At 32.8% G+C, this 19,588-nt stretch overlaps 2 pseudogenes; both read left to right on the top strand.

Moving 5' to 3' along the window:
- Window positions 1–4,145: 4,145 nt before the first annotated feature.
- LOC109678886 (olfactory receptor 4A16-like) lies at window positions 4,146–5,088 on the top strand (annotated as a pseudogene).
- Window positions 5,089–13,370: 8,282 nt separating this feature from the next.
- On the top strand, window positions 13,371–14,555 carry LOC141416812 (olfactory receptor 4A5-like; annotated as a pseudogene).
- The last annotated feature ends 5,033 nt before the right edge of the window (window positions 14,556–19,588 follow it).

Below are 19,588 nucleotides of genomic sequence, written 5' to 3'. Positions count from 1 at the left end.
TTAAAGTACTGAATTAATGCTATGAAGATCATTACATTTTCACCTAACAGAGACTCAGTACTTGACAAAATGCCTACGCTCCAAACAACAGTCCAAAGCTATTGACTGTATTTCAAGAACAGAACTTTAACTACAAGAATATCCAGTTACAAGTGCTCTGGTTGTGATCCTCAGAGGTTCTTGTGCAGTCTGTTTCACAGTCAGCATAAGACCCTTTGCTAGGGTATGGTTAGGTAATTGGATGGATGCTGCTTCTTCCATTAGACTACATGTAATATTATTTTTCTTGATTATGTATTTCATAATGTGAAACATACATTATAAAGTCAAGGTACATTAAAAGCTTTGCTTTCAAATTACAGATTTTTTTTTCATATAATTTGGCAATCAGCTAGTCTTTCTTTGCATGCATCAAATCATTTTTTACTAGGGATTGTTCAAGGGAAGAAACCTGTTCAGAAGAGATTGCCTTATTTGAATTTGTTCCAAATATTCTGTTGATCTTACAGTCTTTTTCATTTAAATTAGTTATGATGTAAAAAGTCATAAAGGGTACTTGTACATGCAAATGGAAGAATTTTATAGAATGACCAAAGTGTTTTTGGAAAGCTCAAATTCTACCCAACCTGCAATATGTAGTGCTCAGAGTTTATGTTTTCCTATTATATCCATCATTGCTTATTGAAGTTTGCAAAATGTCTCAATTTCCTGGCTTGAGACTGGGGGTATATGGATTCATGTTTGTAATTAGGAAGGAAGAGGCCTTACTTAGGAAGATGCTATTCGAATGGCAGCAAAAATGAAGAGTTCTGTTTTTTACGTGTGAGAAACCTCATTTATTAGTTTTTCTAAGAAATTAAATACCAGCCTTTGCCTTGTTTAATACTGAACATAATAGGTAGGCACTGAAATGTTTTCATAAATATTTAGTCTAATGATGTTTTTGTTACTTTACTATAACTGACAGAGAATAATAAAATTTTTATAACAATTTTTATTGTTAAAATTCATGTTTGCTTATTTTTGTTGCCAAATAATTTACTTGGCCAAGTTAATTTCCAATAATTAGCTCATTTTTACATAGTCATCAAAATACAGTTTTTTATTTTGTCCATGGTGAAATGTTTCTTCTAGGTGAAAATATTCTGCTATCTCTATACAGTAAACCTTGATATATGTTTTTATTTCTTGGCATCCAGTTTGGACAATTTTATGCTTCTCTGAAGGACTGTGATAATTTGAAACTTGTAAATAAGTATAAAAACTATAGCCAGATGGATTTATTTGTAGATATCCTCATCAGCTTTACATTATCATGTATTCCATGAGCACACATGCACACATAGTTACATAAGACATTGATCTATTCAAGTGAAAGCAGCAATGATTTTCCAGATCCATCACAAGACCCAACTGACAATGATACTAGATGAAATTTCCTGTGATATATTAAAATACAATGTCCTGAACATATCATCTTTTTGGAGGGATATAAATTGGGCTCATAAAGTCAGTGAAATAGAAATTAAATAGAACATGCAAGATATACTTGGTTTTGATATTATACTTGATAGGTGTTTATTTTCTCATTGGCCAAGTAACACACAATTCATGTGACACATTTAACAAATAAATTAATGAACTTATTGCCTATAACATTTTGCATAATGTGTTAACAAAGATATATAATTTCTCCATAGATATTTAAAGTCAAAAATTCATAATTACTTAACAAGTGTGATAAAATGTAAAGGAACAACTGAATATTATGTCCTCAAAGCTTATATGGAATTTTATGTAGGATCTTAAAAGGATTCCAGCAAACATGTTAGTATGTTTACACATTGGAAACCATGATGGGATGTATGGTATGTCATCTATTCTCACCTAAGGAAACTCATAAAATTATTATTGTATAGTTCTATGTGTAGTATTTTTGTTATTATTGTGTTATGTTTTGAAAATTCATGTTGTTGAGGACCTATATGTTTTGTAAAAATTATTAACTTAATGGTATTTGTTGAAAGTCTAGTCATAGTATTCATCAGGTTTTTACATATTTAACTCTTAGATTATGATCTATGGCTTAAATACTCAATTTTTCACTTGATATAAATACTTAAGCTTCCTAATAAGATATGTATTCTGATCAGGGGAATAAACATTGAAGAAGGTAAGATACAGCACAAAGTGAATTAGAGATAAACTACTCTGCAGTTTCATGTTCTTCAACAGGTTGTGCCTTCATCAGTCTGCAACTTTTAAAATGAACAATCTTCTGAATCAGGTGAAAGTAGTAATGTCAATAAATCACATAGTATGCTCATCAGACTAGCTTCTAAAGAAATCTCAAGCTCTCTGCACTTGTTCTCCTCTACTACCAAATCCATATGCATGGAATATTCTTGCTAGCTTCTAGTCAAGACAAATTTCTTAATAGGTAAATATTACTCTTACTAATATTTAATAAAATATGTGTTTCTCAATGGATACAATTGTATGTTATGTCACAAAAGGACTTTGTGATTTAAAATTATAGTATTCTTGATATACTGAAGCATATTTATAATTCTTATTAAGTTGGCCATGATCCTGATGATTTATTCTGATCAAGTGCATATAATGAAATATTAAAATATTAATAATAGTTACCATTTAGCTTTATTTTACCAGTTTCCCAGCACTGTTCTAAGCACTTTGCCTATAATTCAAAAGTAGCCCTAAATGGTAGATGGTATTGGTGTCTCTATGGCAAAAAACCTAAAGATCAAATGAAGTTTATTGATTTCTTTAAGGTCATATACATAGAGAAGAAATGAACACGGGATTGCAACTCAAGCAGTGTGGCTCCAGAGCTCACACAACTGTGGTGCTCTTTCCCTCCAGGAATGCCTGGGACCTCTCTCAATGTACAATGACTGAGAAGCAGCATTGTTACTTGATCACTGGAGTCATCACATCCCATTTATTATTGGCTGGTATTTTTAAAGGAGCAGTAATCAATGTGGAAATTGATATTTGACTATAAAGTAGAAAAAAAAGTCAACAGAAAAGAAAACTGTAGGTCTGCACTAATTTTGTTATAGATAGTTTTAATAGGATTCTGAAATAATCTCATTCAACACCTTTATCTTTCCATGTGTAATTGGAGGCATATTTGTAATTACCTTTAAATGACTCAAACTAAATTAGAACTAAAGTTCTAATTTTGAGCACTCGGATCTAGAAAGTCTTATATATAAGCCATGCCACACCATTTGCAAGCTTAACCTACATAATTTAAAAAGAAACCAATGGAATGCTAATGCAGTAATTGTTAACAGTCATGATTTGCTCACTTTAGTTAAAATATTTATTAAAAATTAGAATAGTGAATTGATGTACATTGTGAATTTGGTACAAGCAAAGATGCAGTGAACAGAATCATTGAGCTTAAAAAAGCTGATAGAGTCATTAGAAGTAATTGCTCCGGTGGCAATGTGCTAAACACTTGTGTAGTTATCTGATGATAACCTGCAAAGTCCAGTGTATTAAGTTTTAATGAACAATTTAAAAAGACTGAACATTCTTTGAGACATGAAAGAGTGACCACCTAATGTGTGGTGGGATGCAATTGAATTCTGAGAGATATTTAAGGGCTATATATTTTTGGTACTACACTGATAATATTGAGAAGTTATATGTAATTAATACTATGAACTATAAATCCTGTTATTTACTTAGAATTGACTGCCATATCTAAAAAGTAAGTTTGTTGAAATAAGAACACATTCCCAGTTCCTCATTGCTGACATTTGTACCAAGGTAGGACATATTTCAATAAGGAGATATTGAATATATGAATAATTCCTGGTTGTTTGGCTCCTCTGTACAGACTATCTACCAAGATGTGGATAAAGAGCCAAAACTACTAAGTACCCCCAAAATCATTTGATTTGAAAAAAATAGTCAAGGTAAGATTAATTGGGGTTTTCAGAAGACAAACTAAATAGATACTAAGGGTTTAATATGGATTCACCACTGTAGAAGATGGTGATGAATATGTGCTCCATGACAGAATGGATTCATGATACTGTTCACAAGTTCACAATTTCCTGGCAGGTCCCGTTCTCCTGAGCTCTGAATCAAGCTTTAGAGAAGAATAAATGGGACAGAGTAACAATGTCACTGAACTTGTTCTCCTGGGTCTTACTCACAATGCTGATAGACAAAAAGGATTATTTGTCTTGTTTTTACTCAGCTACATTGTGACAATGGTGGGCATCCTGCTCATTGTATTACTGTTCTTGCCAATCCCTCCTTAGACTCCCCAATGTACTTTTTCCTTGCCTATGTGTCACTCGTGGTTGCCATGTATTCCACTGCTATTTCACCCAAGATGACCATAGATTTACTTTTTGAGAAAAAGTCCATTTCCGTCCCAGCTTGCATGGGTCAGCTCTTTATACCACACTTTTTTGGTGGTGCTAAAGTTTTTCTTCTGGTGATGATGGCTTATGATTGCTATGTGGCTATCTGTAAGTCACTGCACTATCTGACCATCATGAATAGATGAGTTTGCATCCTCTTGTTGGTGGTGTCCTGGGCTGGAGGTTTTGCACACTCTATTATGCAAATTATCTCTTGTGTAGTCTCCCTTTTGGTGGGCCCAATATCATTGATCACTTCATCTGTGACATGTACCCATTGTTAGAACTTTCTTGCACAGACACCACTTCATAGTCTTTGCTGTGGTTGCCAATGGTGGAGCATTTTGTATGGTGTTCTTTATCTTTGTCCTAATTTCTTATGGCATCATTCTGAACTTTTTGAAAACCCACAGTCTGGAAGACAGGCATAAAACCCAATCAATATGCAGCTCCTACCTCACAGTGGTTGGCCTCTTTTTTGTTCCCTGTATTTTCATGTATGTTAGACCTGTTTTCTACTTTCCCATTGATAAATCCATAAGGGTGGTTTTGCAGTTATTACTCCTATGTTTAATCCTTTAATACATACCTTGAGAAATTCAGAGATGTAGCATGCAAGAAAAAACTCTGGTGTAGAAAGTTAACTATAGGTAGAATAAGTGTATATCTCTCCTACTGAATACAATTGTTATTATTTTTTGAATCAGCAAACATATAGTAAATTCTAACCAAATAGGAGGTTTTCAACTCAATTCATTCTCTAGAATTCTCTTTGTTTTTACAAAACCATCAAAGATAAAATTACCTTTTGAAGTTAGTGCCAATCATGTAGACAACTAGGATGTACATGTATTTGTCCTATTCTAAGTAAAAAAATACAAGATCTCCTTGAAGCTATAATTTTAAATTTATATTGAATTAAGACTTAATTTAAAGTCAATTCAATATGAGTCTTTAAATGAAACTGTGTTTTTTAATAGAAAACAAACTACTTTTTGAAAATTCATCAATACTCAAATTATTGGCAAATAATTTGTTTAATACTTAGATGAATTTTTGGTACCAAAAGAGTGATTTTAAATATTAATGGTTTTTATTGTATTAGCATGTCACCTTTCTGCAGCTGCACTATACATTTTTGTCTTAAGATTACTGACCTTTTTTATATCAGTGATATGCATTTTCTATTCATGAAATTGGGATAGCAGATATTTTATTTAGTTGAAGGCATTAGCAGGGCCTTACAAACTGGCTGACACCTGTAATTCAGACACTTGGAAAGCAGAGGCATGAGGATTGTGAGTTCAAGTTCAGCCTGTGCTTCATAGTGAGATCCTGAATCCTAAAACACAACACAACACAACACCGTGCAACACAACAAAACGAAACATTGACAGTGAACAGTTTTGTTCTATGAGATGTGGTTGATTTTGTGAGAATCTGGATACTTTGTTTTAAAGAACCAACTAATTCTATTTCTAAAGACATTTTTGTGATCTCCCTCTAGTTATCACATATCATTTTGCCATTCTTTGAAGAGTAACACTTTCTATTTTGTCCTCATGATGCTGAGTAAATAAATGTGTTATTAGGCATAAGAATTATGTTCCCTGAAAGTTTAATTCAACTCAAATACTTTACTCATATGCTTTAAATGATTTGATTTGGCATAAATAAAATTTTATTTCTCAATGTTATGCAAAACCCCCATGTGCCTCAGTTACAACCATCTTGAAGCATCACTGAAAAGCAAAAGATAGGATTGCTTTCCTTGTGAATGGAACATCTTCTGTGCTTTGTAAGACTTTTCCTTCCTAATGAAGAAAATTATTTCATGTAAATAGTGTATTTAAACATTTGCTTTTATAGATGATTTATAGATGATTGCATTTTCTATAAGTTGTCTTATAAATTGCACTCATACCAGCACTGAATAATAGTTCCAGGATATTTGTAATTTTTTCCATTATTTTATTTTCATATTTTTATCCTGGTATTTAATATACTCTTTACTAAGCCTCTTTTTATTGACTTTTGTTTTTTAAAATAAGGAAAATTTACGTTTTAAAAAATAGTTGACATTCATTTGAATTTAAACCCAACATCTTCTTATTAATGTTGTGTAGTATAATAGTACTAATGTACATTTTGGCTCATTTCCACAATTCCCCTTTCTACTTGTTTCCATTACCTTTTCTTCCATTTTGATTTTTGTTTGTTGGTGTCAGGATCTAATTCAGTGCCTGCGTATGCTAATCAGGTCTTGTACATCTGAGCTTCATACTCAGTCTCCATACATTTTTGCTTTGCATTTTTACATTTCAAATTTTTTTCTTCTTCCTGAATATCATTCTGTAGATTTCTAGAAAGCATGGCTTGGTTAAGCACATTTTGCCTCATTTCAGTAAGGAGTTAAATTAGTGGTTAATTCTATATTGATATTTATTTTCATTTGGTACTGACTGACTACGTATTCCTTAAACTTTGGTTTTCACCATTTGCTGTTCAGAAGTACATTGTCATTCTTAGCATTGTTTTCCTTAATGCAGTATACCCTTAATAATAGATTTCCTTTTGTCTTTTGGTTGTGTTGTGCTCACTTATACTTTTGCAAAACTTATTTTAACATTTTATTCTTGAAAATTTAACATCTCATGAATTTAGAGATTATTATCTTTCAACCACTAGAGAAAAATTAATCATACCTTCAAATATTTTACCTGTTCTCTTTCTGAAATTATAGTTAAATTAAATGTATATTCTGGGTTTTTTTAATCAATTAATTGATTGTGCTTAATTACTTGTTATGGAAATCAAATTTTTGGCCTTTGTGTGCTAGGCGAGTACTGTTCTACCACTGTGCTATGTCTCCAGTCCTTTTAAAAAGTTTTGCACTGTCTTTTTTACTTCTTTCATACTATTCCCTGAATTTATTTTGTTTCTCTCTTCTTTTGTATGCATATTCTTTTGTAATATTTCTTCCAGTTCACTAAATCTTGATTTGTCTGCTATTAGTCTATTATTAAATAAAAACATTGAGTTATTCATTTCAGTTACTGTATATTTTAGTGTTTTAGTCTCCAAAACTGAATATATTACCATCTTGTGATTTCAGTATATCTACTCTACAGCTCCCTTTATCCATATCATCAATATCTGTTTTTATTGCTATTGCTTTTAAATCTTGGTTTGTCATCTATACTTTTTATTTTTTTACAGTGCTGGGTTTTGAATGCAGGACATACACCTTTAGCCACTCTACCAGCTGTTTTTTGTGAAGGGTCTTTCTGAGATAAGGTCTTGCCAGGCTGGCTTCGAACAGTGACCCTCCTGAGTTGCTAAGATTATAGGCATGAGCCAAAAGTTTTTGGCTTTATTCTTTTAGAATATTTTCTTGAGTGTCAGTCATTGTGTGGAAAATCTTTTAGAGATAACTGAAGACTTTTTTAAGTGCTTTTTTTTAAAGGGAACATTTCCTGTGTTTTTAATTGGAAGCTAGGTTTCCAGAAGTTAAAGGACTACATAATCTCAAACCAATCAAGAAATTGGACAATTCAAACTGGGGTTGAATTCCTTTCAGGACTTTTAAAAAACATTTTTGTTAGCATGTAATAGTTGAGTAGGAGGTTTCTTTGTGACATTTCCATACATGAGTACAATATACCCCAGTTTGGTTCATCTCCTCCATTGTTCTCCCTCTTCTTCCTTCCCTTTCTTAAAATGACTTCCACAGGTTTCAGTGCTCCATATTCATGCATGTGTAGAAAATACATCAATCATATTCACCCTCCTTTACCTTGTTCATTTACCCTCTCCTTTCCAGTAGTCCCCTCTATTCATTATGACCTGTTTTACATTTCTGTCCTTCATTGTTTAAGTGTCTGTTCATTGTTCGGTGGGGTTGTGCTTTGGTATTTCATCTGTAAATGTATTGTGATTGAGTCAGTCTACCTCCCCCTATTACTCTTCCTTACACTTTTCCTCTAACCTGTACTGGTCAACAGTTTTCAATGAATTTTGCTGTATTTTGTTCCTACACAGATGTGATGTATTTCAATATTATTCACTATCTATCATTCTGTCCTTCTTTCTCTCCTCCCCTAGTCTCCCCTAACAGTCAAACAATTATTATACTGTTTAACATTGCTACTTCAAGAGAAAAGCCTTCTGTGGTTCTCAAGCATATTGTTTACAGAGGATGCTTCTCATTGGCAGTTCATGAATTTCATTTGTGCCCCTCAGGATAAAGCATTTATAGAAAGTTCCATCCTGATTTTTACACTGTCATTTGTGGCTTTTAGAATTATTCCATATCTTTGAGAAAAGAGATCTGAATTCAAGGTTTGATTTTCTGACTTTCCTACAAAATATTAAATCTACAGCTCTTCTTTCTTGATGGCTTTAAGTATTCTTAAACACATATATTTTACATTTTTCCAGATCTTCTGGTTGCTCTTATTTGAAACAAGTGATTTTTTTTTTAATTTTAGAGATAATGAATACATATTCTATTGCTAATGTTCTAGTGTGGTGGTAGATACTGGGTACAGAACGTCTCTGTGTTATATAGCATATTTGGAGACAGCACTGAAATCAATTAATAAGTTCAAATTAATATGGGCTGTTTTAGACAACCACTGATACAGTCTAAGCACTTATAACACCAAAGATCCAATATATATTTTTACATACTATTACATTTGTTCAGAGTAGCTGAAGGCAAACTATGGTGAGTAGGAGTGGAAAGACTTAGACACTGTTCATTTGTTTGAAAAACATTATTCCTGGTAGGAATAATTATTTGATCATTAATTAAAGTTAAGGTATTGGATTAATAGAGTGATGGTCTTTACAATTCCACCTGATGGAAATTCAGGACTTGATAAAGAGCCTCCACTCCAAATAATAACGCAAAATGTGATTGCTTGTTTTACAAGAATTAGAACATTAACTACTTAGAACCACCAGTTCACGCACTCTGTCTCTGATCCTCAGAGATTCTTGGGCAGTCTGTCTTACAGGCAGCATAAGGCAGTCTTTTGCTGGTATGTGGTAAGGTAAGGGCACTGGGGTTACTTCCCCCCTTTGGCATGGTTAAAACATTAATTTGGCAGTTAGCTACTCTTTCTTGGCATGATCCAAGCCTTTTTTCCTCTAGGGATTATTCAAGGATATAAACCTGTGCCTGGATCGCAGAGGTTCTTGACCCAAAAGGGCTCAGGAAAGGAGTGAACACACGACACAAATCCTGAGAACCAGAAGAGTAATGACCAACTGGCGAATTTTTTATTTTTGCATCAGGCTTATAAGCAGTACAAACCAGAAAGCTATACAATGAAAGAAGAACTTCTATGCCTGGGAAACAATGCCCTCTACCTGAAAAACAGTGCCCTCACTCCAACCTCCCTGGTTTCACAAAGGAAACCCAGACCTCCTTCATTTCACCTAGTTTTGCCTAGGTTCACATATACAAAACCCGGGCCTGGTTGCCAGGGGCATGTCACCCTGTTCCTAATCTTTCACAAACAAATACTGTCAGGTTAATTAATGTTTCTTTTCTCCAGACAAAGGGAGCCACTCCATGTTCCTTCAAAACCCCAGTGAGAGACATGGTGTACTTGCAGACTCTGACCTTGTCAGGATCCTGCTAAGCTGCAAAAACCTTGTTAGATTGCGGCTCATGGCTCCCCACAAACCTGTTATAAGAGAGTATGGCATTTGAATTTGTTGCAAATAGTCTACTAAACTCATCAATAATGATGTTACAGTCTCTTTCATTTAAATTAGTGATGATGCCTAAATTAATAGACTGTATCTGCACAAATACATGCAAGAATTATTTCCCTGTTAAAATGATTTCAAAAACCAAATGGTTTTTGAAAAGTCAGATTTTACCCTTCTTGAAGTAGCTCTTCAGTTGGTATCTAGACTTGAGTGTGCTTCGTTTTCTTGTTATATACATCATTGCGTATAGCAGTTTGTAAGTCTCCATTTCCTGAATGAGTCTGGGTACGTTTTTTAGTTAGGAAGAGGACTTACTTCAAAAGATGCTAATTGAATGACAGAAAGTTTGAAGAGCTTTGCTTTTACTTGTGAGAAATCTCCATTATCAGCTTTTCCAAGAAATCAAATACCAGCCTTTGCATTCTTAGGTACAGAGAATAGGTAAGCACTTAAATATTATCAAAACCCCTCAAAGTAAAGACTTTTGTTGTTTTTCTACAACTGACCAAGTAAAGCAAAACTTGTTTTACCAAAACTGTTGTTATCAATTTCAGTGTTGTTAAATTTTTTGTTTGTTCATTTTTGCTATCAAATAATGAACTGGCCAGCTTAATATCCTTTAATTAGGTCAGTTTTACATAGTCATACAGACATAGTATATTTGTTTTTTCATGAAGAAAGTTTCCTAATAGGTGAGAATATTCAGCTATCTTTATATAGTTAATGCTAATATTTAAAAGTCTTTATACCTCAGTCATGTAATTTGGATAATTTTATACTCCTTTGAAAGACTTAATTAAAGGGAAACCAGTGTTGAAACATGAAAACAGCAGCCAGTTGGAGCTACTGGTACATCCACCGATCAGCCTTACATTATCCTGTGTTCTGTGATCACAAATAGTGACATGAGGTATCTAGATACCCTGAATGAAAGAAGCATTAATTTTCCAGACTCAAGACAAGACCCAGGTTGTAAGTTAAAAAGAAAAACTGACAATGGGTAGTAAATGAAATTTCTTTGATATGTTGAAATATAACTAGCATTCTAAACATCATAGATTCTCAGTGGCGGTATATGAATTAGACAAATGAAGCAAGCAGAGCACACAAATTAATTAGATCATACAAAATGTATTTGGTTTTAATATTATAATTGATAGGTGTTTATTTTCTCTTTTCTCAGTTAACCAGAAATATATGCTACACAGATATCAAATAAAAATTGGTTTATAGCTAATTCTGTGATTTGATATTTTCCATAATATTTTAGCTACAGTTAATTGGTTTAGATATATTTGAATCAGAAAATTAAAAATTACATAGTATATGAAGTGTGATAAATTGTAAAGTAACAAATGTCTATTGTTTTCTGTAAGCTTGATGTGGGCATTTGTGTAATCCCAGAAAACATGTTAGTACATTTATTAGAGAGCCCACGTTTAGGAATGTACCTTATTTACTATAACTTAGAACTATTTATAAAATTATTATTATAAACTACTATATGTAGTATTTTTGTTACTATTATAGTATGTTTTGAAAAGTTCATGCTCTTACACAACTATATTAACACTTGTTCTAGAAAAGTAATGGCTGAAATTGAAAGCATGGTTATAGTCATAAATTTCTGTAACATTAAATTTTAAATGACTCTTTAACCTATGCTTAAATACTCAGTGTTTATTCTATTATATAAATATGCAAGCTGCCCAATAAGATATGCAAACTGGTCAAAATCAGCACTGGTAATTGGTGGGAATAAACATTGAAAGTATGATAGGTGACAAAGAGAACTGGACATAGAATACTTGGTTGTTCCTTCATCTGTCTGCATCTTCAGAATGAGCTATCTTCTGAATCAGACAAAAGTTGTTATGTGAATAAAACCAGTAGGATGTTTATCATAGCCAGCTCCTAAGGAAATCTCAAGCTCTCTGCACTTGTCCTCCTCCACTACCAAATTCCTATGCATGGAAAATGCTTGCTGGCTTTCAGTCAAGATGTATCTCCTCATAGGTAAATATAACTTTTACTTATGTTTAATAAGAGAGATATTTCCCAATAGGTGAAACTGTATATTATGCCTCAAAATAGCTTTGTGAGTTACAATTATAGTATGCTTGATATCCTGGAGCATGCTTATAATTCTTATTAAATACACCATGATCCTGATGATTTATTCTGACCAAACACACACAGTGAAATATTAAAAATGTTGGTGACAGTTACTATTTACTTAGATTTTGCAAGTTGCCCAGCAGTGTTGTAGGCACTTTATATGAAATAAAAACAACCCTAACAAATAGATGCTATGAGTGTCCCTATGGTAAAAATCATGAAACAGATGTACATGGAGTTGCATATGGTCATATATATGTGATGCAAATGACCTGGGAGTGCAACTCAAGTACTGTAACTGCAGGGTTCAGACAACTGTGCTGCTTCTCTCTTTCTCTGGGAATGCCTTGGGTTCTATCTTAGTACACACTGACAGAGAAACTTTGTGTTGTCATTTGGTCACTGTAGCAATCACATTGTATTTTCGTATTTACTATTAGCTAATAAATAATAGATACTCAAATTTAAAAAATAAACTTGGAAATTATAAAATATAAAACCAGGAAAAGTTCATCAGAATAATAAGGTAGGATTGCAGTAGTAGTTTTATAGGTAATTGGATTATAAAGTTTTCTGAGATCAACTAATCCAATCACTTTATCTTTTCATGTGCAAACTGAAACATATTTCTAATTACCTTTATACTTTTCCCTTGAATATGCTGTTTTTTTAATGTGGGGACTGAATTTCTATTTTTGAGCACTAGAACTAGGAATTTGTATCTATAAAAGACATGCTTTACTATTACTACTTCTCTTTTCAGCTTCTATTTTCTTTATCTTCACTATACATCTTATCCTGAGTCCTAAAAATCATACTAGCTGCTAATGGAGTAGGTGGTAAAGGTCATGAGATTGTTTCATTTAGTAAAAATTTTTGCAGAAAATTAGGTTAATGAGAATAAATGTGTTATGAAATTGGTATAAACAAGGATGCAGTTGACAGAATTATAGTTCCTTAAAAAGCTGACAGAGTTATAATGAATAACTGCTCCAGGCAGAAATGTATAAAAAACTTTTGTAGTTATTTAATATAATTCAAAATCTAGTATTTTGGGACTTAATGAGGAATTCAGAAAAACAAAAAATCCGTTGGAAAATGAAAAACTGACTACCTAACATGGAGTTTGATACAGTTGTTGTCCCTGAGAAGAGGTGTTATTCAGAAGAGGTGTTATTTTTGGTGATACACACATCATATTGCAAAACTACTCTCAACAAATACTAATAATTCAAAGGACTGATGCTGTGGTTGCTTGTACAGGTAATTGCCATAATTAATCGGTTTGTTGAAAGCAGGAACCCTTGGTCATTATTGTTGACTTCTGTGTTAAGAAAAGACATATTTTAACTCAGGACTTATTAAATGCATATATAACTGTTTGATGATTGGCTATTCTACTCTATAGACTAGAAACAAACACTGGAGAAGAATAAATGCCAGTAACAATGTCACAGAATTTGTCCTCATGGGCTTCACTGATGGGCAAAAGGCATCATTCACCATGTTTTTACTCATCTACATTGTGACAATGGTGGGCAATCTGCTCATTGTGGTGACTGTCATTGCCAGCCCCTCCTTGGACTCTCCAGTGTACTTCTTTCTTGCCTATCTGTCACTCATGGATGCCGTGTATTCCACTGCTACTTCACCCAAGATGACCATAGACTTACTCTGTGATAAAAAGAGGATTTCCTTCTCTGCCTGCATGGGCCAGCTCTTTATAGAGCATTTATTTGGTGGAGCTGAGGTGTTCCTTCTTGTGGTGATGGCCATCTGTAAGCCACTGCACTATTTGATCACCATGAATTGACAGGTTTGTATTCTCCTGTTGGTGGTGGCCTGGGTTGGAGGTTTTGTGCACTCTGTTGTTCAACTTGTCTTTGTGTACAGTTTCCTTTCTGTAGTCCCAATGTCATTGATCACTTCATCTGTGATATGTACCCACTATTGGAACTTGCATGCACTGACACCTACTTCATAGGCCTCACTGTGGTTGCCAATGGTGGAGCAATCTGTGTGCTCATTTTTATCCTTCTCCTAATATCCTATGGATTCATCTTAAATTCTCTTAACACTCACAGTCAGGAAGGGAGGCACAAATCCCTGTCAACCTGCTGCCCATACATCACAGTGCTTATCCTCTTTTTTGCTCCCTGTATTTTCATCTATGTAAGACCAGTTTCCAACTTTCCCAGTAATAAATCCGTAAGTGTGGTTTTTACAGTCATCAATCCTATGTTGAATCCTTTAATATAAACCTTGAGAAATTCAAAGATGCAAATTGCCATGAGAAATCTCTGACTTAATAAGTTAATTACAGGCAGAATAAGAATGCAACTTCCACAGTGAGCACTTTTTTTTCATTTTAAAGCAACAATCAAGATATAATTTCTAACAAAAGATGACCCAACTAATCAAGGAATGCTTCCCTTTATTTTTTGAAAGCCAATCAAACCATACCTTATCCTTTGAGTTTAAGGTCAGTCTTACAAAGAGAAATAGGAAAGATGATAAAAAGGTACTGGTATTTGTCTTATTGCAAGACCAAAACTAAGCACAGCTTGTAGTTTTATTTATTTTTTACAATTTAGATTGAAATAAGACTAGGAAGAAAATGTTTTGAAAGTAGAAAATGAGCAAATTTGAAACCTCAGTATCACTAAAATTATTGAGATATCCATTTGTCTACTACTTAGATGAATTTTTTAAGAGCAAAGGACTGACTTTTAATATTCATTGTTTTTTCAGCATGGCAACTTTCTAGAGCTATATTATACAGTTTTTCTTAAAATCACTTCCACTGTTAAGTAAATGTGCATGCATTTTCAGTTCATGAGATTAACTGGCAATTAATATTTGCTTGGTTCAGACATTAGAAATGTTATATATGGTAGATTGTGGCTATGATCCCAACACTTCAAAGGCTGAGTTGGGATAATGAATTCCTGTTCAGCCTGTACTATGTAGAGATTTCTAGTGTAGCCTAGAAAATATAGTGAGATCTTGTCTCCATGAATAAAATAAAACAAAATACAGCACACAAAACATATTGAGACCTCTGTAGCTGTCAGTTTTGTGATGTGTGATGAACCTCACTGGTTTACCATGTACATTTTTTTGCCATTCTTTGGTGAATAAGTAAATTTTGTTTTCACAATATTGAGGTAAAGAAATGTATTTCTGTTCTTATGTTTATACATCACATTCTCTAAAAGTTGTATTCAACTTAAATACTTACAGACTTAGCATGAGTAGTTTTGGTTTAAACCTTTTGTTTCTCCATATTATACAAAAACCCGGTGTTCCTCAGTTGCAACTGTCTTGGAGAATCACTAAGTAAAAGAAGATAGAATTGCCTTTCTTACAAATGAAACCTCTTTATGCTTTGTAAGATTTTCTAAGTGAAAGACATACTTTTATGTTAAATAGGATGTTGATATATACACTTTACAGGTAACTGAACTTTTCCCTAATACTGTGTTAAAATTTGCACTCACATCAGCACTGTGTAATTATTCTATTGCTGTACAACTTGCTAGCTCTATGTTACGTGATGTTTGATATTTTATGAGAATTTAACAGTACAAGACTGCTCTTTTGTGACTTTTGCAAAAAGTATTGTTCTTTTGCAATACATATTGCTATCAAAGCTGTGCATATTGTCATCTTTTTAACAAACGTCTATTTTGTCTAGTCTTCTATGAAATGTATATGTCTTTTCCTAATTCTCCACATTAGACACTATTACACAAATGTTGGTGTTCTTTAGAAATTGTGTGTAATATATATGTTTTGTAAATTCTTCATTATTTTTATAATATTATTTCATTTGATGGACAGGACCCATTTTGGTACGATTTTTGTATCAGTTTAATGTCTTTTTTAAACTGACAAGTAAATATATATATTTATAAATAGATATCATCTATGTATCTATTTATTATCTATCTATCGATCTATTGATCTATCCATCTTTATGAAATACACATACTTTGTGGGATGGCTGAATCAAGAATCAAACTAATTTACATGGGTGTTACTTGATATGACCTTACATAGTTGTCAGTTTTTTGTGGTAAGAATACATAATCTACTTCTTTCCAATTTGAAGCATACACTATATTTCAATTAACTCTAGTCACCATTTCTTCTTCTTTATGCTAATTATGTTGATCAAGGCAATTTTTATTTTTATTAATTTTTAACATATTAATTGTGCAAAGTAAAGCATATATTTCTATACATGTGTATAATGTATATTGGTCATATTCACGCCTGCTGTTACTCTTTCTTATCTAATCTCCCCATTTCTGCTCATCTTCTCTTTCCAAATTTACCCTCTTCTTATTTTATGTGTTTTAAAAAAATCTAGATTCCACATATGAGAATGTGGGGAACACATAATACTTGTTTTTTTGACTCTGGCTGTTTCATTTAACATAATGAACTCAGTTCCATCATTTTCCTGAAAATGCATAATTTCATTATATTTATATATACATATATGCACATATGTATATATGTGTATATACATTTGTATATCTTCTTCTCTAGCCTCTATCTTTTGATGAGCACCTAAGCTGATTCCTTAAATTGGTTAAAAACATTTATATTCAGGCTGCTCTATAATAAGTTGACTTCAATTTGAGGAGTATATACTTAGAAGTTGTATTCCTACATAACTGGAATTTTACTGTTAGGTTTTCGAAGAATTTGTAGTGACTGGACTAATTTATCTTCCCACTAGCAATAACTAAGTGTTCCATTTTCCCACATCATCACTAACATTTGTTGGTACTTGTTTTCTTTATGATAGCCATTCTGCCTGAAGTGAGGTGGAATCTCAGTGTAGTTTTGACTTGCACTTCCATGATGGCTGAGTATGTTAAACATTTTTACGTGTGTTTATTAGCCATTTCTACTTCTTCATTTGAAAAGTATTTATTCAGTTCACTTGCCCATTTATTGACTAGATTATTTTTCTCTTTTGTTGCTAACAATATATTTCTTGAATATATTTCATTCTTCTTGTTTAATAGAAAATTTTTGTCCTTTGACCACCATCTCCTCAGCATCCCACTACAGCTCCTAGTTCTCTTCTTACTCTTGACTTCAGCTTTTCGTTTTCACATAAATGGAAATTTACAATATTTGTAATTCAGTGCCTGACTTACATAATTTAACATTGTGTTTTATAGGCTCAACCATGATGTCAAATTTAATTGGATTTCATTATTTTATAGTTTACTAATATTCCATGGTATTTATATACATTTCCTCATCTATTCATCAATAATCAGACACTTAGATTGAATGCTTATCATTGCTATTGTGAATGTGCTTAAATAAATATGGAAATTCAGACATTTATTCGTGATTTTGATTTCATATCTTGTAGATACTTACCCAGGAGTGGGATTGTTGGAGTGTATAGTCGTTTTACTTTTAAATTTTGAGGAAACTCCGTATTGTTCTTCACAATGGCCGTACTTATTTACAGTCCAATGGTAAAACCTTTTAAAATATCTCTTGGCAATTTGTATGTCTTGCTTTGAGAGATGATTTTTTAGACACTTTGCTCATTTTTAAATCAGATATTTTGTTTTCTTACATTACTATTACTATTATTTGCTTTTTTGCTCTAAAACTGTTTTTTCAACACATTTCTAAAAAATTCTTCCTCATAATCTACATCCTACTATATCTAATGTCCAAACACTTATTTCTAAACTTTTGATTGATTATTCCCACACAATGGACTTTTATTTTAGTTTTTAAAGATTTTTATATCTGGTAAAATGTCTGTCACTGAACACTGTTAAGTAACATTTTCCAAAATTATTACTCGTGTGATATCACAAGCTTGCATAAATGGACTATGATTTTTGACTGATATTGTTCTAAATTTGTATTAATTTGTAAAATAATTTCATGTTGATCACATTGAATTATTCTATTTGGAAACACGAAAGTCTCTCTGTTTAGGGATTTGATATTCTTCATTAAATCTTTGTTTTCATCACACAGTTCTTTCACCTGTTTTGCTTAAATTCACATTTTAAAATTTGTGTTACTTTAATTAAAGGTAACCTTTCCATGTTACTCTTTAAAAATAATTATTGCTAGTATTCAAGAAGTTAGGTGTTGGTGGCTCATACCCATAATCCTAGCTACTCAAGAGGTGGAGATCAGGAGGACCATGGCTCAAAGCCAGCCCTGAACTAATAGTTTGCAAGACCATAGCTAAAAAAAAAAAATTACAAAAAAGGGCTTGTGGAGTGGATCAAAGTGTAGTCCCTGATTTCAAATCTCAGCACTGCAAAAAAAAAAAGTTAAACCCTTAGCTCAGTGACTTTACTTGCCTCATTTGTTTAATATGACAGATTCTCAGTTAACTCTTTTAGATTTGCTAGAAGAAATTGCTATCATTTCAAATAAGGATTTTTCTTCCTAATAATTTTTTTGCAATATTTTATGTTGCACATTTCTTTATTGTGGAAGGCATGGGCATGGATTAACAGATGGAGAAAACCCTGACTTCCTGGGCTCCATGAGGATGTTGGTGGTATTTCCCTATAAAAATGTTCATTAAAAATTCTCATCTCCACCTTTATGTCAGCAACCCAGAGGAACAGACATTACCTTTCAAAGGAGCAATCACAAACTATTTACAAGGAATTTTCAATGTTAGGAACTAAACCAATTGGTGAAGTTCCAAGGAATAGTCACAATGTGAAGTTATTACCACCCCTGACTCTGAAGGGGAAAATAGAGGACTTACTTTCTTCAAAATACGGTAATGTTGGCAGGGGAATAAAGGAGAATGATGGAGGAGGTGAACTCAACTATGATATATTGTTAAAACTTTGTAAATGTCATGTTATACATCCAGTATAACAATAATACACAAATAAAATAAATTTTAAAAAGGAAACAGTAATAGCTATAGCAAGGAAGAGAAAGTACTTGACAGTTACTATGGTTTGATATGAAAGATTTAGTGATTTTCAAATCATGCCTCTTAAGGAGAAATACCAATGAGATAAGTATCTTGATTTCTTTTGTTTTTGGTTTCTGGCCCCCTATTCTTTGCTCCCATTAGCCTATTCTAACCAGCAGTTTGAAGACAAATTTGCTTGGTTGAAGATTTTTCAGGGTCATTTTCCTAAGGTCCCAAAAGAGGACAGAAAACATTGGAGATTCCTGTGTGGAAGAGAGAGTTTTCCTTCCCAGCCAAAAGCAACAGTGAATAGCAGGAGCTAAAAGAGTAGACAGTACAATCTGTAGGAGCAATTTAAATACATCTGTAATAGGTTACCCTTTTTGCTCCTATC

Source organism: Castor canadensis, chromosome 1 (genome assembly GCF_047511655.1).
Source record: "Castor canadensis chromosome 1, mCasCan1.hap1v2, whole genome shotgun sequence".
Lineage (NCBI taxonomy): Eukaryota > Metazoa > Chordata > Mammalia > Rodentia > Castoridae > Castor > Castor canadensis.
This window is presented reverse-complemented; position numbering and strand designations above follow the sequence as displayed.